Here is a 25,410-nt window from a genome sequence, read left to right as displayed (position 1 = left end):
TTCACATGTTTATGTTTCAAGTGATATAGGAAATAAAATGTGCTGTTTTACAATAAAGTAATGATAATATTGTCTTATATGTGACATGTGATACATAGTATAATGTATATTTTAATGTATAATATGTAATGTGTAATATTATATAGATATATAAAACTTGTATTTTTACATCTGTGATTAACTTCAGAGTGATATTTTATGACATTCTTTTGTTTATTTTCCTTTTCTACTATCATAAAGAAATGACCATCCACAGATCCACCTGGGGGTCCATCCCATAAACAATCACCAAACCCAGGCCCGATTACAGATGCCAACAAGATTTTGCTGACAGGAGCCTGATTTAGCTGTCTCCTGTGAGGCTCTGCAAGTGCCTGGCAAATACAGAAGTGTCATCCATTGGATGAAGAACAGGGTCCCCAATGAAGGAACTAGAGAAAGTACCCAAGAGGCTGAAGGGGTTTGTAGCCCCCTAGGAAGAACAACATGAACTAACCAGTAACCCCAGTGACCCCTGGGACTAAACCACCAATCAAAGAAAACACATGGTGGGACTCATGTCTTTAGCTGCATATGTAGCAGAGAATGGCCTAGTCAGCCATCAATGGGAGGAGAGGCCCTTGGTCCTTCCAAGATCCTATGCCCCAGTATAGGGGAATGCCAGGGCCAGGAAGCATGAGTGGGTGGGTTGGGGAGCAAGGGGAGGAAGTAGGGGATTTTTAGAGAGAAAACTGGGAAAAAGGATAACATTTGAAATGTAAATAAAGAAAATATCTAATTAAAATAAATGAATGAATGAATAAATAAATAAAACATTTTACCAAATATCAGCTGCTTTGATTTATCTTAAAGTGCCTTAAGTACTTTGTAATTTAAGCAAATATGGAATATTTGTCGTTCAATCTTTTCAGTCATTTCTTATATGTGATCTCAGTCTCTGCCATCATGTCTGATAGAATAAAAGTTATTCAGAGGATTCCATGTGCAAGACAGAACTATGGCTCTCTTTATACTTTTAATAGCCTTTTTAAAAATCACAGTTTATTATAATTCATTCTGCACGGACATTGATGAATTTCTTCGGTATTCATTATTTGTATGGGATTTTTTCATTTTATTTCTTCAAATACATCATCTACATATAGAATCAATTTGATATAAACCTCCAGTCTGTGTTCATTGTTCTCCATTCTCTTTGATTCCCGCATCTCAGACTAGATAAATCCAATTGTCTTTTGAATCTGTTTATCTTCCTGTTTGCTTAGGTCAGTTTTTTAAATCTCTCTAATAAATTCTTAATTGTATTTCTTGTACTTTTCACCTGCAGAAGTTTTATTTAGTTCATTTTTGTGATTTATATCCCTTTGTTAGTATTATTATGCATCTATGCATATTTCATTACTCTTTTAGTCCCTCCCCCCCCATGATTTCTTTTTGTCATCTGAACTCAATACCAAACTACTACAGAGTTTATATAAGCATAAGTGAGTCGTCCACATTCACTGTTATCTGTAAATACTCTTAGATCACAACAATATTGGAGTTCTTAATATCTGCTTGGTTCCACTGGAAGAGTAGCTATGCATACATGAATGTCTTTTAAGAGATTATGTTTATGGGACAGGCTATGTACATATCGCCTTATATAAAATAAATTATCTATATACATAATACAACATCATCATCACCCTTGTTGTTATCCCATTTTATGAACTCTGGAACTATAAGTAATGTGTTGTTGTGTCTGCCTATATATGAACCCAAGTCATGTATATAGAACTTATCAATAAACATTCCAAACAAGTTAAATTATTAACAATTAAGTCAATATAATTTGTATTATCTAAAATATGATCAGTTACTTGTATGCTCTGCACCATTTACTAGGACACAACTACCCAACCTTTCATTCTATACCATACATGATTTTTATAGATTCTACTCTTTATTACTCTGGTAGCAGCTTCATTTCAACTTACAAGTATTCTTGTCTTTTACCTATTCGAGTAATCTTCCAGCAGTGTAATTTATTATCACTGTATATTAGTTTGTACATTGATAATCTACAATGTAAGTTTGCTCTACAACTAAATATCATAAAGATTTAAACTACTTGCACTAAGAAGTCAATATAGGGACTATAAAGATGGCTCAGTGTTTACAAGCACTGACTGCTCTTCCAGAGATCCTAAGTTCAATTCCCAACAACCAAATGGTGACTCAAAACCTTCTGTACTGATAACCGATGCCCTCTTCTGGTGTGTCAGAAGACAACTATAATACATTCCAACACAGAAATTAAATAAACAATTCTCTTTTTTAAAAAAGGAAGTCAATAGAATTGTCTTCTAGAAATAATACCTTATTATTCTATAATACTTTATTATTACACTGATCATATTATCCATTAGTACCTCTGTCAAACTCCTCTGGTAACATTGTACCTTCCAACTGCATGACTCTTTTTAATTAGTAGTACTTTATTAAGGCAACTAATGAGCCTTATATGTGCATATCTGGCCACCTATCTGAACATGAGCCACTTGCTTGCTATCACTCCTGAAAAAGAGTCATTATTCCTCTCTCAGCACCTACCATCTGTGAACAGACCTTCTAATAACAGTTGCTTCCCCACACACGCTAGGATTTGTTTAGCAGATCATATGCAAGTAATCATAATTACAATTTGTCGATGAGTACAATGACCATGAGCTTTTCAGAGTATAGCATTGACACCGCTCGTCCCCATTCCTTGGCTCTTACATTCCCTCTGTCCCCTATTTCATGTGGTTTCCTGGATCTTAGATGGTGAGACTTTACTATGGATGACTCAAACACAGCTGAGCAGTCAGAGTTGCTTATGCTTGGCATTTTGAGCAGTTAAAATTTTCTACATTAACTACTACCTGATGCTGAAGTAAGCTCCTCTGACTGAACTTGAGAGTAGCATGAATATGAAAGCATAAAAAAAAATATTTTGAAGGCAGTTTAATAGCATGTCTATTTAGAAAAGCAAGACTGTTAGGCTCTCACCGTAGGACCTATTGACTCCCTAGTCTTAGGCCCTTGACAAGGTTTAAAAGTACCTAGCCTGCAATCCTTCCTGTGCAGCAGGCCTCATATCTACAGCAAAAAGTTGGTTATCGCTACATCTATCATGCCACCATTGTGCCATCAGTCAAATTTTTGTCAGCAGATCAGCAGATCCATATTGAACAGCATAAAGAGTTCAGTAGTGAATGGATGAGACTCCTTATGCCTGTTTCCCCACACCCTATAGACTACCTTCTGGTACTTAGTTGGCCAGCATGAGGGACATTTTCTATTCAATTCCAGGTGAATTTCTTTACTCTTTATATCCAAAGTGAGTAGTTGATTAATAGCATGGTCTTACTAGTCATGATAGATAACCAAGAAGAGTATCTGTATTTTTAAACAAAACATTTTCAGTTACTCATTTTCCAAGAACTGAGGAGTTGCTAAATATATGCTCTTTGAACTAAGTTTTAATTATGACTGCTTTTCCTAATAATGGTCAACAACTTCTACACTCTTATTCGAAAAGCATATTTTCATAGAACTTCAAAGAACATACTATACAAGAGAGTACTTGTTTATTCATTTTTATCTTCTACTTTGCAGGCAAATAGAAAACAGATACATATCTCAATATATTATATATTCAATTGATGTCATTTTCTTGGCTTTCTACTTCAGTCAACAATTTTCATAAATTCATCAATAAAATATAATAAATATGTTGAATTTATTTTATGTAAAAGTGTTCTTTTCAATATCATTTTATCTTTATGCCTATAAGACAACATTTTTGAGATTAATTTATACAAGTACATCTCTCAAGAGAAGAATATTTACACTTTACAACCAACATAGGATAAATTTGTAAAATTCATGACTATGTTTTAAATAATATCCTATAGTTTTTATACTATATATTATAATAATTTTGTAGAAAAGAAAAAGTGCCTCCTAGTTCTCCTAAAATCTAATACCTCAGTCTTGTAGCAGGAAACTTGCCACGGACCGAGCTCAGTGGGCCCTCCTCAATCCCTGTCAATCAGAGTCTCGGAGAAATGGGCATAGAGTCAGCAGGAATAGGGTGACAAACAGACTTGACACAGGAGAGTGTGTTGGATCTGAATGCCATTTGTCAAATCGAGCATCAGACTTTTTATACAGAAGAAAATAGGGAAGTTAGGTGACACATCTGCAAGGTACAATAAGGTTACCAGATGCTTAATGACTGTTAAACAAAACAGAGGAAATGCAAACACAAAGACTGGCAGGAACTGGACAATAAAAACAACAGAGACAAAGGCAGCTCTGTCTAAGGTCAGCTATATTCTTAGAGGCCAGGTGTGAGGTCTTTACACTCCTGGGGCAAGGGCTTTCTCACCCAAGTCATGGTTCTAATTAGGGATATCTGCTCAAGCTAACCATCTCATGAATAATGCAATACTCTATAATAATGCAAAACCACAGCCCAATCTACTTCTTAAACCTCTATAAATTCCTGTATATGGGAGCGACTTGGCTTTTATTCTAAGTGATTGTGTGTGGAGACTTTCTAATAATAAGTAATGTAGGCTGCCATACATAACTATAATAAGAATTTTAAACTTACTTTGCTAAGCTTGCCCTGAGATTTCTAACTCTGTATAGTAGACAGTAATGCCTGATTTCTTTCACTATCTCTCTTACAATGCTAGATGCAATTCTGACTGTCACTGAACAGGCAACATTCTAACTGAATTCCAAACCCATGGTTGGCTCAAGGACTACCTAGGGCATTGGTGAAGGCCAGGAAGCAAAGTTCAATTTTGCTTAGGTATTTGGCAAGTCATTGCTTGGGTGCACATATTAGAAAACAAAACTGAAAGGAAGCACACAGATCCATTCTCAAGGACAAGTTTGGAGCATTCGTGTCATGGGATGCCACAGTTCCATGAGACTAAGTTTCTGTGAACTTTTTGCCTTGGGACTGCATCTAGGCTTTTGGCCTGTTGAGCATGTCACTACTGGCATAGATGTAGCAGAAACTTACTGTGTCCTGCCTTTCTTATTTGACTACATCTTCAAAACATCATTTTCCCCAACTTTCCTTCCTCTAAGTCATCTTATTATCCCAGCGTCCAACACAGCAGGCACTCCATGAAAAATATGGGGGCTAAGCAGGAAAGGAAAACAGGTATACTAACCATAGACTCTTAGTAAAACCCACTCCTTTCAAATGCAATCTCCCCATTTCATCCCCTCTGCTGCCAAAGAACAGCAACTGCAGACTTCCTTCCCTTTTCCCTATATTTTCCATGGATCCCACAGTCTATCTCCTCCTAACCTCTCTCTCCTCAGTCCATAGATTGATCTCAGCCCCTAATTCTAATAGCTAACCCTTGTTAGCATACAGGTAATGCCTACTAGAAAATCAAGTAGACTATCAGCAGACCTTCTCTATGTTCTCCAAGACCCAATCCCCCAATCTCAGACCCAGCTCTACACCAGAACAACCATGGCAGCCCTTCCTGCCACCTGCTCTCATTTTCTTTATTTATTTTTATTAGATATTTTCTTTATTTACATTTCAAATATTATTCCCTTTCCTAGTTTCCCTTCCGAAAATCCCCTATTCTCTCTCCCCTCCCCCTGCTCCCTCACCCACCCACTCCCACTTCCTGGCCCAGGCATTCCCCTATACTGGGGCATAGAACCTTCACAGGACCAAGGGCCTCTCCTCCCACTGATAACCCACTAGGCCATCCTCTGCTACATATGCAACTAGAGCCATGAGTCCCTCCATGTGTTATCTTTGATTGGTGGTTTTGCCCCAGTGAGCTCTGGGGAGACTGGCTAGTTCATATTATTGTTCCTCCTAGGGGGCTGCAAACCCCTTCAGTTCCTTGAGTACTTTCTCTAGCTCCTTCATTGGGGACCCTGTGCTGCTCTTATTTTCTATAGATTGCACATATCTTCCTCTTCTATCCTTTCTCCTCAGACTCATTGCTGTGTCATAGATCCCAACCCAAGTAGGCACTCACTGCTAACCCAGGAGGATTTCTTCTCAGTCCAGCAAGTGGGCTAAAGGCGAACCTCTTGCACTGCTCCTGAGATCTAATCTTCCCAGCTTCACTGCCTGCTCTGTAACATAAAATTTGCTATGATCGTCCATTTCTTTCTGACCTGATCTCCAACAAATCACAAAAAACCCTTCTCATCTAACCATTTTTCTCCCAATTCTTCCCAGTACTTTAGTGTGAAATACCAATCCATGGTCACTGGGAGATTAACAGATGAACATGTCAAAAACAGGATACATGCAACCAAATATTTGGTATTCAAATATTTTGGTATTCACCAAAAATAAAGATAAGAAACAGAAACCAAGGAAGAAAACACCTATCCAACAAAAAACAAACCCTTAACTCAGCACCTAGACTGATAATCAACCCAAATCCAGATGCTTAGTTGCCACTGTAGGAACACAATCAGGAACCTCCAGGGTAAAAACACAGACAATAGTAGCCAGTATACAAACATATTTAATAACAGCCAGAGAAATATGTTTTCATTAGAACTTAGCTATCATAATACAGCATATTATTCATAATACAGCATATGAATATTCCAACATAGGTGAAACACAAGAAAATCACATTAATACCAACTTTATGAAGATTTAGAGGTCCTTTAAATGAAATGAATGAATGAATTCTTTATATCCAGGGAAACACAAACAATTGGAAGAAATTAATGAATCCCTTAAAGAAAATCAAGAAAATGCAAATGGTTGAAGGAAATGAATAAAATTATTCAAGACCTGAAAACGAAAATAGAAGCAAAAAAGAAAAGTCAAGTGGAAAGAATTCTTAAAAAAAAAAAAATTAGACATTTGAACAGCAGTAAGTTTCACAAACAGAGAACAGGAGATAGAAGAGAGAATTCGAGAATTTCAGGCATTAAAGATACTCTAGAGGTCGAAGAAAATGCTAAATTGAAAAGTCTTCTGCCAGAAACGTCCAGGAAACTTAGGACACCATGAGAAAACCTAACCTAAGAGCAATCAATCAATAGAAGAATCCTAGCCCAAAGGCCCAGCAAAAAGAAATTTTGTATCCCTACTATATACAAAGAAAAACAGAGAGAAAGAAATCAGAGAAAAAAAATTTTCTCCTAAAAATCTCAAAGAATATAAAATACCTCAGTATAACACTAACTATACAAGTGAAAGACTTGTAACAATCACTTCTAATCACTGAAGAAAGAAATTAAAGAAAATACCAGAATTATTAAGTCTTCCAGGCTCATGGATTAATGGGAATATCATAGTAAAACTAGGCATCCTAACTAAAGCAATCTACAGATTTAATGAATTCTCCTTAAAATCTAAAACAACTCTCTACAGACCTTGATAGCACAATTCTCAATTTCATATGGAAAAACAAATAAGCCAGGATAGTTAAAAACAATTCTGAACACTAAAGAACTGTTGATTCACCTTTCCCAATTGAAAGTTGTACAACAGAGCTACAAAAATAAAAACCTCATGGTCTTGACTTCAAAACAGACATGTTGATCAATGGAATTGAACTGAAGGCCCAGACATAAATCAACATACATATAAACACTCAAATTTGATAAAGAAGTCAGAAATACGTGCAAGAAAATAAACAGCATCTTCAACAAATTATTGTGTTCAATTTCAATGTCTTCATGTGGAAGACAAATAATTCTTTGTTATGACACTACCTAAATCTTAAGAGCAAGTGAACCAAATACTTTAACACTAGAGAGACTGAACTTGTAGAGTCCACCTCCAGTAGAAAGACAGGACATCAAGTAGAGGAATGGGATAGTCATTCCATAGTCAAAAACTCTGACCCAGAAGTGTTCCTTTCTAAAAGAACCGAAGGGACAAAAATGGAGAAGAGATTGAAGGAAAGGAATTACAGTGACCATCCCAAATTGGGATCCAGCTCAAAGGGAGGTTCCAAGACCTGACACTATTAGTGATGCTATAGTGTCCTTACACAGGAGCCTATCACAGCTGCCCTCTGAGTGACCCAACAAACAGCTGAAAGAGTCAGATGCAGATGCTTACACCCAACCAATGGACAGAAGCTGGGAACTCATGTGGTGAAATTAGAGAAAGCCTGGAAAAAGTTGAGAAGGAAGGCACCCTTATAGGAAGAGTGTTAACTATCATGGACCCCCAAATTCTCTCAGATACTGAGCCACCAAAAAGGCAGCATACATTATCTGATATGATTCTTACCCTCCTTTTAAAAAGAAATCATAAATATAGTTCTAAAGAATAACTCCGGTCTATTTTTTCTCTTAAATGTTCTTCTCTTTGCTGTTAAATCTGTGTGTGGTGACAGACACCTCTCATTTCAATACTAAGAAGCAGAGACAGCAGTGTCACCACTCGAGGCTAGTATGGGCTACTCAGCACATTCTTATCCCAAATAACTACTCCCAACCATGCACACTTGCAAAATGATTGATTGTTTTTAGCAACCCAGCTTATCCCATCAGGTTGCTTTCATTGTCTAACAGACAAATGCCTGCTATATTGAGGACATTTATACTGAAGTCCTTCAAGAAATTTATATTTACTGATTTGATTCTCCAAACTGGATAGATTTTTACAGTGCTTTTGCCGATTTTGTGTTAAAGCAAACACTTGTCACCTGAGACAAACAGGTATTTATGTGACAAAAGTTTAATGCTTCCATTTGTTAGTTTGCAACTTTTCCTGAAAGAAGATAGCAAAAGTGTGAGTTATCGTGGCTTTCTATTATTTCAGCCAATCATAAATATGTTCTGGGTTAAGGAAATCACCATCAACCAAAAGTAGAAATTTATCTCCAAACTGCCTTCAGTAGATCCAGTGGAGCCAGGAAAATATTTAGTGAGTTTGGTAGGTCAACAATAATCACCAAATGGAAACAAAGTGGTTGAAATAATAGGATACCCAAGAGCTATGGATCGAGATGGCATACTACATACTGGAGTAGCAGCTGGGGAGACAATAAGAGAAGTGGGTTTTAAATATGAAGTGCTAAAATTTCCCATACTTAATGATAGTAACCAAGCCACAAATTCAGGAAACTCAGTGCCTACCGCAGAGAAGAATACCAACACAGCTTCAACTGAATAAAACCAAGGAAACACTTAAAGCCATTTCCCCAAAGCACCCAAAATGGGAGAATAAAAGCATTTATATAAATAAATAAATGTACATTCTTTTCATAGGTAGCCATGCAAAAAAGAGATTGAAATGAAATCTTTAGTATTTTAAGGGTATACATCCCAACGAACAGAACTTTACATTGATGAAAACTTATAATTCTATGAAAATAGTTAAAGAAAGTAGGAAGACATAAAGATTTGCAGTGTTTAGATTCCTATTTATATCACAGCAAATTGTAGAAATTTAGTGGCTCAGGACAAGCTAAATTCGCTCTCTTACAATGTGAAGCTCAGGACTCTAAATCAATGTTTCTGCAAGCCTGCATGCCTTCATACCTATATGCCTTTTGGAAGATGTGATGAAATTTTTGTTTGTTTGTTTGTTTGTTTTGTTTTGTGATTTTGGTTTTTGGCTTTTGGCTTTTGGCTTCTGGCTTTTGTGCCTTCTGGGTATCAGCTGTGATCCTTGGCTCATGGTCTGTTCCTCCCTCTGGACCCTGTAGTACAGAGTCATTTCTCCTCTCTGATTTAGCCCAGTTATGTTGTCATTGGGATAAAATTCAGAGCTGGCTGTATTCTATCTCATATTATACACAGAACATTACTCTGTGATAGAGACACACAGGTTTGTAGTTCCAACACATAGAAGACTTATTACAGTGTTTCTTGACCAAGAAATTCATTGCTATCCTAGGGAAGTAAGACTTATATCACCTCTACTACCAAAACAATAAAGAATATTTTAATATTAATGAGTAAAGCTTTGACAAATTAACAAAGAAAAAAAGGAAACGATTAAGAAGAAAGAAAATGAGGTAGAAGAAGGGAGAGTGCTTTCCTAATGAAAGAAAAAACAAAATGATAAAAAATAAGAAATGAGCATGAGAAAGCAACGCTGTAAAGGTGTGTGTGTGTGTGTGTGTGTGTGTATGATAGCAGGTGGTTCAGCAAACCTGTTTTAAATATCAAGACTCAGATAAAAGAAAATGACAAACAAATGTAACAATTAATACATCATCATAAAAGACAATTATGCATATGTCTTTGGTAACTATTATACAAATTATATTTAATATTAAAAATATTCCAAGAGCCAAATTTTCACTGTCAATCAAACCTAAATTTCTAGCACCTAGGAGGCAGGCCCAGGAGGCTCTTGAGGAAAAGTTTGGCTTGGGCAATATGTAGTTCAAAGTGCCTGTTCAAAACACAAATTTCACACTGGAGAAAGAAATAAGTCAGTCAATAAATGAGTTAACTAGCTTAATAGATCTGTTTCAAAAGAGAATGTACAACTGTACAAGCACTGTAATCATCTGGGAATGTCAGAGTGTGACTATATTGAGATACAATATCATCCGAGCTCAAATGGCTGTTATTAAGAAAAAAAAAAAAAGCACATGTTAGTGGAGATGTAGTAAAAAGGAAAAATCTCATATGTTTATGAGACATATATAAATTAATTCATCTATACTAGATATAGTTTAGAAATTCTTCAAAATCTGAAAGAAATTCAACTACACTGCTCCTGGGTATATGACCAAAGATATTAATATCAGAATCCAATATAAATGCCTGCATATTCATACTGAATGGAACACTGTTTACAACAGTAAAGTTATAGTACCAGCTGTGTAGCCCTTTATAGAATGATATAGTTACCAAACCCAGACACTATTGTGGATGCCAAGAAGTTCTTGCTGACAAGAGCCTGATACAGCTGTCTCCTGAGAGCCTCTGACAGTCCCTGACAAATACAGAGGTGGATGCTTGCAGCCAACTATTCAACTGAGCACAGGGTCTCCAATGGAGGAGCTAGAGAAAGGACTGAAGGATCTGAAGGGGTTTGCAGCCCAATAGGAGGAACAATATCAACCAACCAGAATCTCCAGAGTTCCAATGAACTACACCACCAACCAAAGAGTACCCATAGATGTACTCATGGCTCCAAATGCATATGTAGCAGAGGATGGCCTTGTTGGACATCAATGGGAGGAGAGGCCCTTGGTTCTGCAAAGGCTCGATGCCCCACTGTAGGGGATTGCCAGGACAGGGAAGCGATAGTGGGTGGGTTGGTGAGCAGGGTGGGATGGGATAAGGTTTTTCCTGAGGAGAAACCAGGAAAAAGGATAATATTTGAAATGTAAAAAAAGAAAATATCTAATAAAAAAATTCAAAAAAGTGAAAGTTACATATACCCATATAGAGCATCACTTAGCCATAAAGAGAAACAAAATGTCCCTTTCAGGAAAATGGAAGGAACTGGAGACCATAATGAAAAGCAACACAAACTAACCACATGAAGACAAATTAGACGTATTGCATGTCATATCTCAACTTGAAACACAAATAAAACCATGAGGAAAGGACAGGATAGTGGCAAAGAAAGGATCCAAACACACCATTTAAGTGAATACAATTTTAATGATGCCACCTATTCCTTTTGCCAATTAATATACACTCTTAAGTTGTGGGCAATCATTAATGTGACATAACAGCATACAATTTCAAAGTATTGATAGTGATAAGAATCAAAAAATTCTTATCACTATAAGAAGTATAGGTAAAGAAGGCTTTGCTACAAGAGAGATTATCAGCATTTGTGTTATGCTAAAATTTCAGTGCTATGACCTCCAAAATTTGTGTGGAAATTTACTAGCCATAATATTTAAAAAAATGAAAATCTCAAGAGGTTATTGAGGTTTAAGACCTCCATCTCTATTAATGAGCAAACATCTTAATTATTATGTGAGTGAATTTCTTTTCTTGACAGTAGGTTTATTATCCAAGTAATATCTCTCCTTCTCTGTCTCTGTCTTCTCATTCTGTGTCTCTCTGTATGTGTTTGTTTCTGTCTCTGTGTGTGTGTGTTTGTGTGTGTGTGTGTGTGTTTGTGTGTGTGTGTGTGTGTGTGTTACCTGCCTCTCTGTCTCTTACTTTCTTTGTCTCTGTTTCTCTGTGCCATTCTCTTCTCATTTTCTTGGTTTTTAAATTTAATTTTATTTTTTACTTATTCACTTTACATCTCACTCCCTGCCTCCCTCCCAGTCACGTCTCCCACAATCCTTTCCCCATCCCTCCATCTGCCTTTCCTCTGAGCAGGTGTGGTATCCCTGGGTATACTCCCACCATGGAACTTCCAGTCTCTGAGAGGCTAGGTGCTTCCTCTTTCTCTGATGTGAAACAATGCAGCCTAGCTCGAAGATCATGTCCCACATATAGGCAACAACTTTTGAGATAGTCCCCACTTCAGTTGTGCAGGACCCAAAAGCTGCGCATCTGCTACATATGTGCAGAGAAGCTACAATGAAATACTATTCATTGTATTAAAAACAGCGATTTAACAGCTATTAAAAACAGACATGAATTTTGTAGGCAAATAGTTGGAACTTGAGAATATCATCCTGAGTGAGCTAACCCAGTCCCAAAAGGACAAGCGTGGTATTTACTCACTTATGAGTGGATATTTACCATAAAATACAGGTACCATATTATACTACACAGACTCAAATAAGCTAAAGAAGAAGGAAAGTTCAAGCAAGGAATTGCCGGATCCTTACCAGCAGGTCCAGGCGAGAGGAGAGAGGTCCTCGTCCCTCCAGGGTTTCTCTGGGGAGTCTTGTTGAAGCAGGAACTCAACTTTATGTCATCAGCTTATATAAGTTTGGAACATAGAGAGGGGGATTTTTGGTGGGGTAAGATGACATAGGAAGCAGGGAAAGGTGACTGAGGGTATGGAGTGACTGACAGGCCCAATGGCAAAACTCTACATCAGCAAAGGAGGAACAGAGGCAGGACCAAAGAGGTGTTGCTGAGTCTCCCTGATCTAGAAGTGACGATGAGACACTTCTCAAAGCTCAAGCCAGGCTCAGATTTGTTCTCAAGGCCCAAATCAGGGTCAAAATGGGGACCAGTAAGGAATCTTGAATCTCTCTTAGAAGGGGAAATAAAATAGTCATAAGAGGCAGATGGAGAGAAAGAACTAGGAGGGAGAGGATATCGGGAAGGAAATGTGATGCTCCCGATCAGGTGTAGAGAAGAGCAGAAAATGAATGAAAGACAGGAAAATAAATGAAAATCTCTACCTGACAAAATGAGGTGGTAGGGGGCACTCCAGGATGAGATGGAGACCTGGGATAAGGGAGGTGCCCGAGTCAATGGTGGTGAATTTAGCTGTGACTCACTACATTGGGATATGGAACCTGAGGACGTCCCCTCCTCTAGTCAGGCAGGAAACCCAGTGGAACAATAGAGGCACCAACCCAAACACCAACTTCCTTTTCTCTTATCCTTTACCCCCTTTTATTCTTCTGTATTCTGCCACATGATGATATAAGAACGTTCTTATAAGATTCTGGCCATTCAAATTTCAGACATTCTAACTAAATGAACTGTGAGCCAATACATTTATTTTCATTATACATTGCCCATGTTTAGGCTCTTATTTATACTAAAATTGCATGAAGGATAATTACAAAATACAAAGATATGGTGGTTCAACCTTATGATGCATTAGAAAGTAATTACATCACATAAATTAGGTATTTGGCATTAAAACATGCATAATTTTAATATTCACAGAAATGCTAATGAAAGATCTGTTGATTAATTAATTTACTTCATAAGATTTTTATGAATTTTTTAAGATTATGAAGCACTCAGAAAATGCATAGTAGATCATATGAGCAAAAGAGGAATACACCTAATTAAAATGTAACTTGGTGAGCATAAGAATAAAATGTTTACTCTCAGCACATATTCTTATTACTGAATGTTACTTGAAAAACCTGCCTGTTCGGTTTGTACTATGAAGCTAAAGTTTTGAAAATCAAAAGCACTTAAGTACAGATGCTGTGTAGATGATATATTCTGTCACCCCCTGGCTTCTCTAATCTGTGAATAGTTTCATATAATGGTCAAAATATGCAAAACAAAGGCTTTGTTTTAAATTGCATCTTATTCATTCACAGAAGGGTGGATTATCATTGCTTCTAAATGAGATATAAGTGCAGATTACTCTGTTCTACATAGCAAAGAAATCCTGNAGAATTGACATTTTGTAAAATACCAAGTACAGTATATTATCAGGGCCCAAATCAGTGTGTGATTCACTATGAAGAATTTTCTTACCACTATACATAAGATTTGCATAGATATTGTTAAAAGTGATTTTATACTTTTAAATGTAAACATTGATATAATATTTTATATTTTAAATATTATATCATTTCAACAAAAAGAANAATCATTGGACATAAATATTCAATTAATATTAATTTTAAAATAATTACTTCAATTGTCAATACTTAAGGAACTGTGTACTTCTTGGCTTTTGGAATCATGTTAGTGGCTATTTTTATATCATTTTGATACTATAGACCTAATCAATATTATTATAAGTAAGATTTAAGTCAACCCAGTTTTGACTAAACATGTCTCAATTGTCCTACTCAATGCCAAACTTTGGATAAACTATATGCTGTACAAATGTTTCTTCTAGCATCATGACCAGCCACATCCCTGTACTACTCATGCCTGTGTGTTGTTGTCTGCTTATTGTGAACTTACATTAATGATTACAAAAGTGGCTCAAGGTAATTCCTAATACATTATTATAAAAAGATTATGTTGCCTGCCTTTCTTAAGTTAGCCATGATAGAAGTTTCTCAAATGTGAGACCCAGGAACTGAGGCCCTTAAACACCAGCTTCTTGGGAACTGAATCTGTACAGCTATCTTCCACTTGCACTGTGCCTGAGACTTTCTACTGAATGTAATATAGCTGACTGATCAAGGGCTTCATCTCATGAGACATGAGGCAACTCTAGCCCATAGACACTGTACAACAATGAATGATTGCTGTTTAAAGTTTCTATATTTTGATTTTTGGAAAAGAACAATAATTATCTCCAGGAATAATAAAAGAGAAACCCATTCTTAAATTTGGTTTTAATGTGATTAAAATATTAAGAACTTTAAGCTAATAACACAAGCATCTAATTATGAAAGAAATGAGATAAGTCATACAACAAATATAACTTTATTCATTTTAAAGAGTACAGGAGCACATATGACTTATATAGAGGGAAAAATATGAAAACTAAAATTCTCAGCATTGAGGTTAACTAAAGAAAACAATATCAACCAACTAGATCCCCCAAAACTCCCAGGTACTAAACCACCAACCAAAGAGTACACATGGAGGGACCCATGACTCCAGCTGCATATGCAGCTGAGGATTGTCTTATCTGGCATAATTGAGAAGGGAGCCCCTTGGGCCTGTGGAGGTTTGATGACCCAGCATAGGGGAATGCTAGGGCAGTGAGGCTGGAGTGGGTGGGTGGGGGACACCCTCACAGAGGCAAGGGGAGGGGAAGGGGATAGGGGATTTATGGAGGGGAAATTAGGAAGGGTGATAACATTTGAAGTGTAAATAGATAAAATAACTAATAAAAAAGAAAAAATTAATTCTCTTTGCATATGGCTAATAGATGCCTGTTTCTCTTTAAATACTAGATATCCAGGACATAATTTCAAATCTCTGTGAAATCTCTAGATAGCTTCATATTTAACAAGACCTCAGGGGCTGAGTTTTTTTCAAGAACCAATTTTCTCTTGATGTACTATCAACACTGACACGACTCTCAAACGTGTATTAAAAAATAAAATTGGATAAGGAAACTAGACTGAAAAATAGGATCAACTTAATAAGATAATGCAATATCAAATAGCACATACTATATCAAATTTATGTTAATCCCTCCATGTACTCTTTCTTTTATTTTCTTTTGTTCAATTTTATTATTTTATTTATTTAAATTCATGTCATTGCCCCCATTTGGTTCCCCTCCCTAGTTCCTCATTCCATTCCTCCTCCCCCTTGCCTCTGAGAGGGTGCTCCTCTCCCATCAGGTCTCCCCCTTCCCTGGGGCCTCAAGTCTCTCTAGGATTATGCACATCTTCTGCCACTAAGACCTGACCAAGCAGACCACTACTATATTTGTGCAAGGGGCTTGGAACCAGTCCCTGTATGATCCTGGATGGTGGCTCAAGTCTCTGGGAGCTCCCTTGGGTCTGGGTAAGTTGAGACTACTGGCCTTCCTACAGGGTTGCTCTCCCCTTCAGCTTCTTCAATTCATCCCATAATTCAACCATGAGGGTCCCATATTTCAGTTCAATAGTCGGCTATTAAGTATCTGCTTCTGTCTCACTCAGCTTCTGGTAGGGACTTTCAGAGGACAGCCATGCCAGGTTCCTCCTTTGTAAGCACACCATACCATCAGTCATAGTATCAGACCTTGGTGCCCTCTAACGAGATGTATGCCAGGTTGGGCCAGTCATTGTAGACAAAAAAAGTTCTAGGTCAGAAATTTTGACTGTGCACTAGTAACCCTGTCCCTCTGCTTGCAGCCCTGCCTATCTACTGGAGTTCCCTCTCCCAATGTTGAGCATTTTGGATAAGATCATCCCCATTGAGTCCTTAGGGTTATTCACCTCCTAGGTCTTGGGTACTTTCTGGAATGTCCCCCCATCTCCTATCCCACCCCAATGATGATGCTTATCTCCATTAGTTCTCTTGGACCTCTGGGCTTCTCTCCTCCCCCTCATACCGGATCCTGTTAAGATTCCTCTTGGCCACACAGTCAACACTTTCAATTTGAGCCCTCATTCTACATAGAATTTGCCTTCACTATTTCTTCTTATCTACAATCTGACCGTGTGTGTCATTTTGACAAAGGCTTTAGTCTATTTTAATATAAATAAATACCCATTTTTACATAGAAATTGTGTCTGTGGAGCTACTATACAAACACACATATACACACACATGCACACATACACACACACACACACATGAATGTGCGTGTATACACTGGATTTATAAAATATTTCGTGCTTTACGTACAGTATGAGGACTGGTAGTATTCTTACTTCTCCACGAACACTTTCAAAAGCATTTATGTGAATAAGCTCCCTGATGGAAAATTGTATAACTAAATTTTTACTTGTTTTTCCATTGAAGTAAAATTTCACATTTCAATATTTTACATAGCAGGACTGTTTCTCAATTATACAAAAAGTCAGATTTTTAGGGAAAAAAGTCAATGTATTCACAAAAGTGAGAAAATGTCAACAAAATTTATGAATATATCATTGTTACAAAATATGATGCATCAGTCAGTAAGAAACAAGAATATGTATTAATACATATTTCATGAACTGCCATTCTTTCCCCAAAACTAAGATAAAGGGATTCTTCCTTTATAGATAGATAGATAGAAAGATAGATAGATAGATAGATAGATAGATTTATTTAAGGGGAAATGAAAGACACGGAGAGGAAAAAATTAAGAGCACCCTTATCAACAAGTTCAACAGCACTAAAACCTAAGGAACCATGTCTGTGTGAGGTATAAAAAAACTCAGACTTTCTGGTGGCTACCCCAGTTCATGGAGGAACCCATGGCTCCAGCAGCATATGTAGCAGAGGATGGCCTTATCTGGCATCATTGGAAGGATGGTCATGTGGAGGCTCTATGCCCCAGTATAGGGAAGTGCTAGGGTGGTGAGCCAGGACTGGGTGGGTGGGTGGGTTGATAAGCATCCTAACAGAAGCATGGGAGAGGGGATAGGATGGGGACTTTCTGGAGAGGGAACTGGGAAGGAGGATAAGATTTAAAATGTAAATAAATAAAATAACCAATAAAAATAATTCCAGACAGCCAAAAAAGAACCAATTCAGTGAACAAAAGGTTGAGTTTTAAGTACGTCTGCATTTCTTTAGGGCCAAAATCCTAGTGGCTGGCCACTTGAGATTGGATAATTTAAAGAAATAATAATAATCAGAGGGAATTTCTGTTGGTTTGCCTCTCCCAACTTTGATGTGTTGTTTTTTTTGTTTTGTTTTGTTTTATCTTCTTGTATTTCATGCATTTCTGTTTTGTTGTTTTCTCCTAGAAGTCTGTCGCTTTCTAATGAGAGACAGTCATTCAATGGGGGTGGGGGTGGGGGTTGGGGAGCAACTGAGAGGAATTGGGGGGAGACTTTATTTAGGATATAATAATGTTGTTAAAAATATAAAATAGATAAATAAAACCCTAGCCAGGGCACAATTAAGTTAGTAAGTAAAGAAATCATAAAACAGTCTTGAGGAATACTTTGTCCAAGCAACCACACAGGTGGACATCCTTATTTTTTCTCCATATTAGATTCTCCTCATATGGGGACTTAAATAGCTCACATCCCCCATGTGCATGCCTGGCCTCTTGACAAATCCCCCTCTATGACCTGTAAAGGAATTCACACTCCTTTGTTATGTTGTAAGAGATACAAATACAAAACATGGACAAGATGGCTGGTGGATTCTTTCTGGTCCTTGGGTCAATAAAATGGCTCTCAAGTAAAGTCTCTTGCCACTAAACCTGATGACAGTTACTTCCTGGGGACCCACATGGTGGAAGGAGAGAACTCCTGCTACTGTCCCTTACACCTCCACATGCTTGCATGACTGACCTATACATATACATATTTTAAAAATATATTTAAGTTCATTCCACCAAACGACCATAACTGTAATGTTATCTTAGTGCTATTGTGAAAAATAGTATCTCGATGCTCTGGACTGAATCTACAATATCCATAAATATAAATAAAACTACTTCACCCATGGGTCCTCTAGCAACATGAGGCAGGTCAGGAACCTCCACAGTTTTTATAAACTATATCACTCTGTTTGTGTGAATGCCAAGAAAGAATTTTAAAGTTTTTTTTTTTCAGAAAAAAATTATTTATTTAACTTACTTGAAAACATTTTTTTTAATTTTATGTAATTAATTATGTAGCTTTTTAATTTTATATTTTTTAATTGAACACATGAGAGAATTAAATGTCTATGTTACTAAAATGGTCTATGAAGTCCAGAAGAGAGTGTCAGACCCCTGCAGTAGAAATCCAGGAACTTGGGGGCCCCAGAATATAGATGTTGGGAACTGAATTGGATCCTCAGTACATGTTATTCACTCCTGAGCCATCTCTGCGGCCTCCAAGATTTTTATTTCTGTAATGTTTTGGCACATTTTATAGTAGGGGAAAAATATGGAATTTTATTAAAATCACTTTATTTTCACAAAAAAGTGTAAATGATACAATAGGAGGTCATTACAACAAATTATTTCCCAGAGAAGCTGATAGTGAAGTCAGAGTATTAGCTCACCTCTGGAATCTCAACATTCAGAATGTAGAGTTAAAACAGCCAGAATGTGGAGGCCTATCTGGACTACATACAGAAAAACTTGTCTCAATGTAGCTATATATTTCTTTATATATTGGCAATATTTAAGACTCAATTAACTCAGAAAAAATACTCCCAGAAAAATAAAGCAATATTCTGAGACTCAGTTTATAGTGCACGAATTTGCCATCCAACAATTTTATAGTAATGTGCGAGAAAACTCAATTCAAAACATAAAATATACTTTAAAACATGTTATTGGTAATTCATATTACTTCTAATTTTAGAATTCTGTATGTTAACACAATACATTCAACTAATGTTACTAAGTTCACTATTTCCTCCAAAGGATTATTTCTCTGAGACAGCAAGAGTGTCATAGAAGAATCAAACACATAGCTCAGAAGATATAAAAACCTAATTTGCATCTATGTTTTAATCTAATAATAGTTCCCTGTTGGATGGTAGATTCTACTTCAGAATAAGAAACCATTTATAAGATATTGACCACTTTTTGCAATGTATGTTTCTGACATGATCTCTTATATGTTGTATAATATGTGTATTGTAGTTGTTGCTGTTATTTTTTTCCAGAAAGAGACAAGAGTAAGTGGTAATTAGAGGCTCCACTTAAACAACATTTCCCCAAAATTATATTTCCAAGGAAATTAGACTTTGGCTCCAAACCCATAAAAATTCAACAGCATAAAGCATAAAATGTACCCAATCTTAATCAATGTAAATTACACTGGGGAAAATGATGTGCATATGCAACCAACAGTCACCCAATTTTTCTGAGAGTTTCTGTTTGAATCAGTCCTTAAAGCCATAACTTAATGAATGAAATTCCAAGGCACATTTTAGATGAAAAGTTGAATCAGCTATTAACATTCTGTGCTTTATGTTTATTTAATTGGATGAGAAACGTACTATTTTCATTTCTTCTGCCCTTGGAAGACTGTAAGGATATTGCGTCCTCTGCCTATGAATACATTTTTAAATTATGAGAAAAGTATGAACCCATAATTTGTGCTAGTTTTTTTTTTAATTCACTGTGGTTAGAGCAAAAAGGGAAATTGTCAATACAATGAAATGTAACCTTGGTCAATGTTACAGCCAGCTTTATTTAGGATATAGCAATTGATTTTCATCCTTCTATTATCAATCATACTTCATTCCCAGTTAGTATTAATTACCTGGTTTTATTCAGAATTTTATTGCCTGAATGAATAATGAAACCTAAATGTCATATTTGAGGTACAGTATTATAAGCTGAAATAGGTCTATCTTCAGCTGTGATACTCAGTCTAATAGTTATCTAAAACAGAGTGAAAAGTCTCTTGTGCCTAATGAATAGCCTGCGACTGAAAGGTGCTTCATAAGCACTTTCACAGAATCTTTGAAACCATGTTCCCACAGTGATCAGAAAAGCGCAACATCTTGTTATTCTATTGATTTTCTCCACATGCATCGGTTTCATCCTAAATGTGGGGTCTCTTCAGCACTCAGGAAGTGTTCATGCAAATATCTTGTTCACTCGTTAATAATGGTCTACAGTTTCCTTCGCACATGCCAATCTAATTAAAGTTTCTACAGAAAATGAAAGTGACATATGTAGCAGAGCATAGAGATGTTTACATAGCAGTTTTCAGGTGTCTAACAACACTGATTAAGGTGCTAAATTGTTTACTCATACAGCAGGAAAGCTCAGCTTAATGTCAGGCAACGATGGAAGTTTTGTTCAAATTACTGTTATGGGAGTTGAGCATCACTCAATAATGAGTGATGGAAGGAACAATTAAAACAGCCCAGCTGCAAACTCAACAACTCCATTATCTCATCCAATGTCAAGGACGACTAAATCATAATGCAATTTCTACAAGAAAGGAGTCATTCCAGGAGCCATCCATTAAGTGTGGCTGTTTTTACATTTCCCCATTAACCAGGGAAACAGTTTTCTGTTAGAATGTGATTTAAATGTTTCCTTTAGAATGTTTTAAAACAATGTTGCAAACACACACACACACCACAAACACACACACACACACACAGAGGGTGATTTTTTTAAAAAGTGAGCTGGTGAGATGGCTAAATGGTAAAGGTTCTTGCTGCTAAGCCTGACAACCTGAGTCACTGCCACTGGATGCACTTAGGAGGTTGAAGAATGCCACTCCTGAAGTTTGGTCTCTGAATTCTACACATTTCACCCTTGCACAGAGCCATTTCTGTACATAGCAACACATAAATGAATATAATTCAAATAAACTTATGTGAAACTGCTTTTCAGTAATAGTTTTGCTGCCTTTGTGAGTATGTGCTTATTTGCCTTCCTGTTTCATGCAAATTTCATTATATTTAGCCAAATGCATAAAATGTGGAAATAAATAGTACACCTTGGCTAATAGTCAAGTGATTATAAAAGTGAATTTATTATTTTAAAACTTAAGAGACTAGACACATTCATGCTATAAGAACTCCAAAACATGCCAGGCAGTGGTGGCACACACCTTTAATCTCAGCACTTGGGAGGCAGAGGCAGGCAGATTTCTGAGTTTGAGGCCAGCCTGGTCTACAGAGTGGGTTCCAGGACAGCAAGGGCTATACAGAGAAATCCTGTCTCAGAAAAAAACAAAAACAAAAACCACATGACAGACAACATATGGGTGTCAAGAAAAGAATTATAGATGACAAAGAATAAGTCTATCTAGCCATCTATGGAGAAATAAGCAAGCAAAAACACTGGGGAAACCTATACTGTCAAATTATCAGATTACTAAACTAGCTATTTTTTTTTTTTTGCAATGTGTTAGGAAAATCTTTGATGACACTTGCTTCCTTTCAATTATGGCAAAGTACTTGGGATTTGAAAACATTATTGTTTTATGATCTTAATAATGCCTCCGATCCTCATACCTTCTTTGACTTTTAATTCGTGCCACCAAGATTTGAGTATCAATATGTAATAACTAGAAAATTTATATGAAAAGAGCAAATCACACTGTGACAGGCAGTCCTCAGAAAAAACAGAAGTCAACAATAGTCTTAAAAGCATACTGACTTAATTATTTCATTAATGCTGATGTTATTCGAACTGTACTCATGCTCTACAAAAGCTACATAAATAAATTAGAAATGAAGTGTCTACCTAAAGAGAAATGGGTATGTGATCATTTAAGTCATATACATGTTTTCCTGTTGTAATAGTACGGACTAATGGTAATATCTTACATGAGTCATTAATAATTATCATTTTCACAATCCTTCACATCATCAGCCACCAACTACTCATTTCTTTTTTTAAATTTATTTCTTCTGTGTTTTCAAAATCAGTCTCACTAGTTTGCTTTTTGCAGATGGGATCTTGCCTAAAGCTCCGGAGCTGGAGATATGAGCAGTGTGGACCTGAGAAGTGCTGCTATTAGCAGTGTGAACTAACAGAAATGAGTGATGGGAGGAGAAAGCTTGTATCATCTGAACAACAAGCCAAATGCATAAGACAAAATGTTATACAATGCTTTTGTGCCAGTTTAAGCAAATACTGATGTTTTATATATGTATTTACATGTGAGGAGGACAAAATTCAATATCCTTGTTCTTAACTCTCCTGTTTCATTTCTCTTTGCTGTTCATCAAAATTCACTGGAATTCCACTTGTAGTCAAGATGCCTTTGACATGCTCTCTGAGGGGAAAGTGACTTTGAAAATCAAGGTCTAGAATATCTGAAGACTGAGGCATCCTAAGGAATGGCAGCTGAGAAACTGCGATTTGTTTAGCTAGGCAGTGTCTCTGGTACCCTCTCAGTCTCCTTGGGCTATCAGTTAATCAGTCATTCTGTATCTGCTCTTTCTCTCCTAAGGGTAATAGCATGGTTCTGGTATTTCTTAAAAAAAAAAAAAAAAAAAAAAAAAAAAAAGGGAAGAAGAAGATGAACAAAAGAGAGAGAGAAGAATAGAAAGCAGACTCATGGCCTCCCACTAGCATACCGTAGTTACAAGTGTATTTCAGCAAAGATGTTGTGTTCTTTGAAGCGCTGTGTCTTGCCCTGCAAGCTTCTTAAGACAATCAAGCATGAAGACACCTTGAATGACGCCTGCCCGAAGTTACATTTAATGGGCACCTTTGCTTTCAGACGCCTGAACTGCACAAAAAAGATGCATAATTTTTGCAAAAACTTTCTCAGCCCATGTTTTGTCTCTTTTCTTTCTGTGTTGGTTGATTAAAAAGAAAAACATAGTTTAGGATGAAAATATAAAATGGAAGAAAAAAACAATAAACATGTAGAGAAAACATGCAGATGGGAAAGTGTGTATAAATATATACTTGAGATTGTCCCAAGGTTGGCATTTTAAGTAGCAAATCTTTTTGATAGCCTGGTAGGGAAAACAGTTATTCCGAGAGAGTCCCTTTAGAAAGCAAGTTAACCTAAATTCAAATAAGCTCTGACTGAATAGAAATGAGAGTATACAAACTGACCTTTAAAGAAAATTGTTTTTACATCCGTTATAGGTTTCTTGGGGTAAATATTTTATCTTTAAACTGTAAGCCCAAAGAATAACTTCATTTCCTAAGAAAAACATCTGTTTGCCTCTGGATCTATTGGAGCTATGAAATTATTCAGTTTTAATCATAGAGAATTTGAATAAAACTACCATTTTAAGACACTAATTTATGACCTAGAGCTTTCATGTATGCCTAAAATTATTAGGCAGTTATATAAAATTGCATTCATGTAATAATTGTTATATGTTCTATTCAAAGGCATTTAATTATTGTGTGTATATTTGTATGGGGAGAGGTGTATATGTGTTAATAGGACCTTGTCTCTTTAAGCCCATAGTGCAGAGAAGAAGATAAGATTGTCTCTATAAATTCCCCCATTATTCAGTTGAGAACTTTTTTATTGAAGCAGTTCAGAGGGTTTTGGCTAACCCATTTGTCAGCAAGACTCAATGATCCTGCATCTTGACCCTCCCCTTCTCCAAGCACTTAGGGTTAAAGCATATTGAGGTCAAATCCATATTTTGGATCCAAACTCAGGTTCCCATGTTACAAACTCTCTTGCCCAGTAAGGAACCCTGGATTGTATTTCAAAGGTTTTATTAAAAGTTAACCCATTAGACATTATTAGCTCTTTTTACATTTATTTAGATTGCAACATTTTCACATCACATATATAAATTGTATTGACTGTGACACTCAGATATTCACAATTTTATATGATTTAGTCTATCAATACTTTTTATCTTTTATTCCTTTGCACTTCAATTATATAAGCACTTATTATTTCTGCTGTATTTGATTGGCTTTTTCTTTAGGCATAGTTATTTGCCCAAGATGTGTACACCCATCTTACTGCACAGAGTTCACTAATTCTCACATTACTCTCAGTATTAAAGATGGCCTTAATTGCTGAACGTGTGTTTTTATAGTAATATTTTTAGCCTTCAATATTGTCTCAGTTCCTGCCTTCTTAGTGATCTGTATCATAACTGCAGCTCACCTCATTGTTGTGATTTACTTTTTGTATCTCACTCAAATTTCTTGAAGACATTGTGATTTCTCGCTATCACTTACATATTCTTAAAAACAGCTTGTGTTTGTAAGTATAGACATCCCCAGGAAGACCTAAATTTTCCGAGCATATTGCACCCAGCAATTGTGTACTCCAAGATGATTTCTACAAACTGCGTGTACTCACATTAATAAAGAAATATAATTAGATAACAGAATTTCTATCATGTAGGTTTGAAAGTTGTTTTTAACTCCTTCGTTGCCTAGAAAGAAATTTGTATTTTTCAGATAATTCAAAATATCAAATAACTCAAATTATTAGGCATCAAATTACATACTTTTTAGCTATACAATGTTTCCTGATAACAATGTCTTCAATCCAAATCAGTGAAACACTTTAATAGTGTTTATGACTCTGATACTCTGGTGTAAATGAAAGTCAAGAGAATCTGCAATTC

The 25,410-nt window shown here is 36.4% G+C and overlaps 1 pseudogene; it reads right to left on the bottom strand.

Moving 5' to 3' along the window:
* Positions 1-24,992, bottom strand: part of LOC110285330 — a 91,712-nt pseudogene extending 66,720 nt beyond the window's left edge.
* Positions 24,993-25,410: the final 418 nt, after the last annotated feature.

This window comes from Mus caroli, chromosome 1 (genome assembly GCF_900094665.2).
Source record: "Mus caroli chromosome 1, CAROLI_EIJ_v1.1, whole genome shotgun sequence".
NCBI classification, from domain to species: Eukaryota; Metazoa; Chordata; class Mammalia; order Rodentia; family Muridae; genus Mus; species Mus caroli.
The sequence above is the reverse complement of the archived record's forward strand: the minus strand, read 5'-3'. Positions and strand labels throughout refer to the sequence as shown.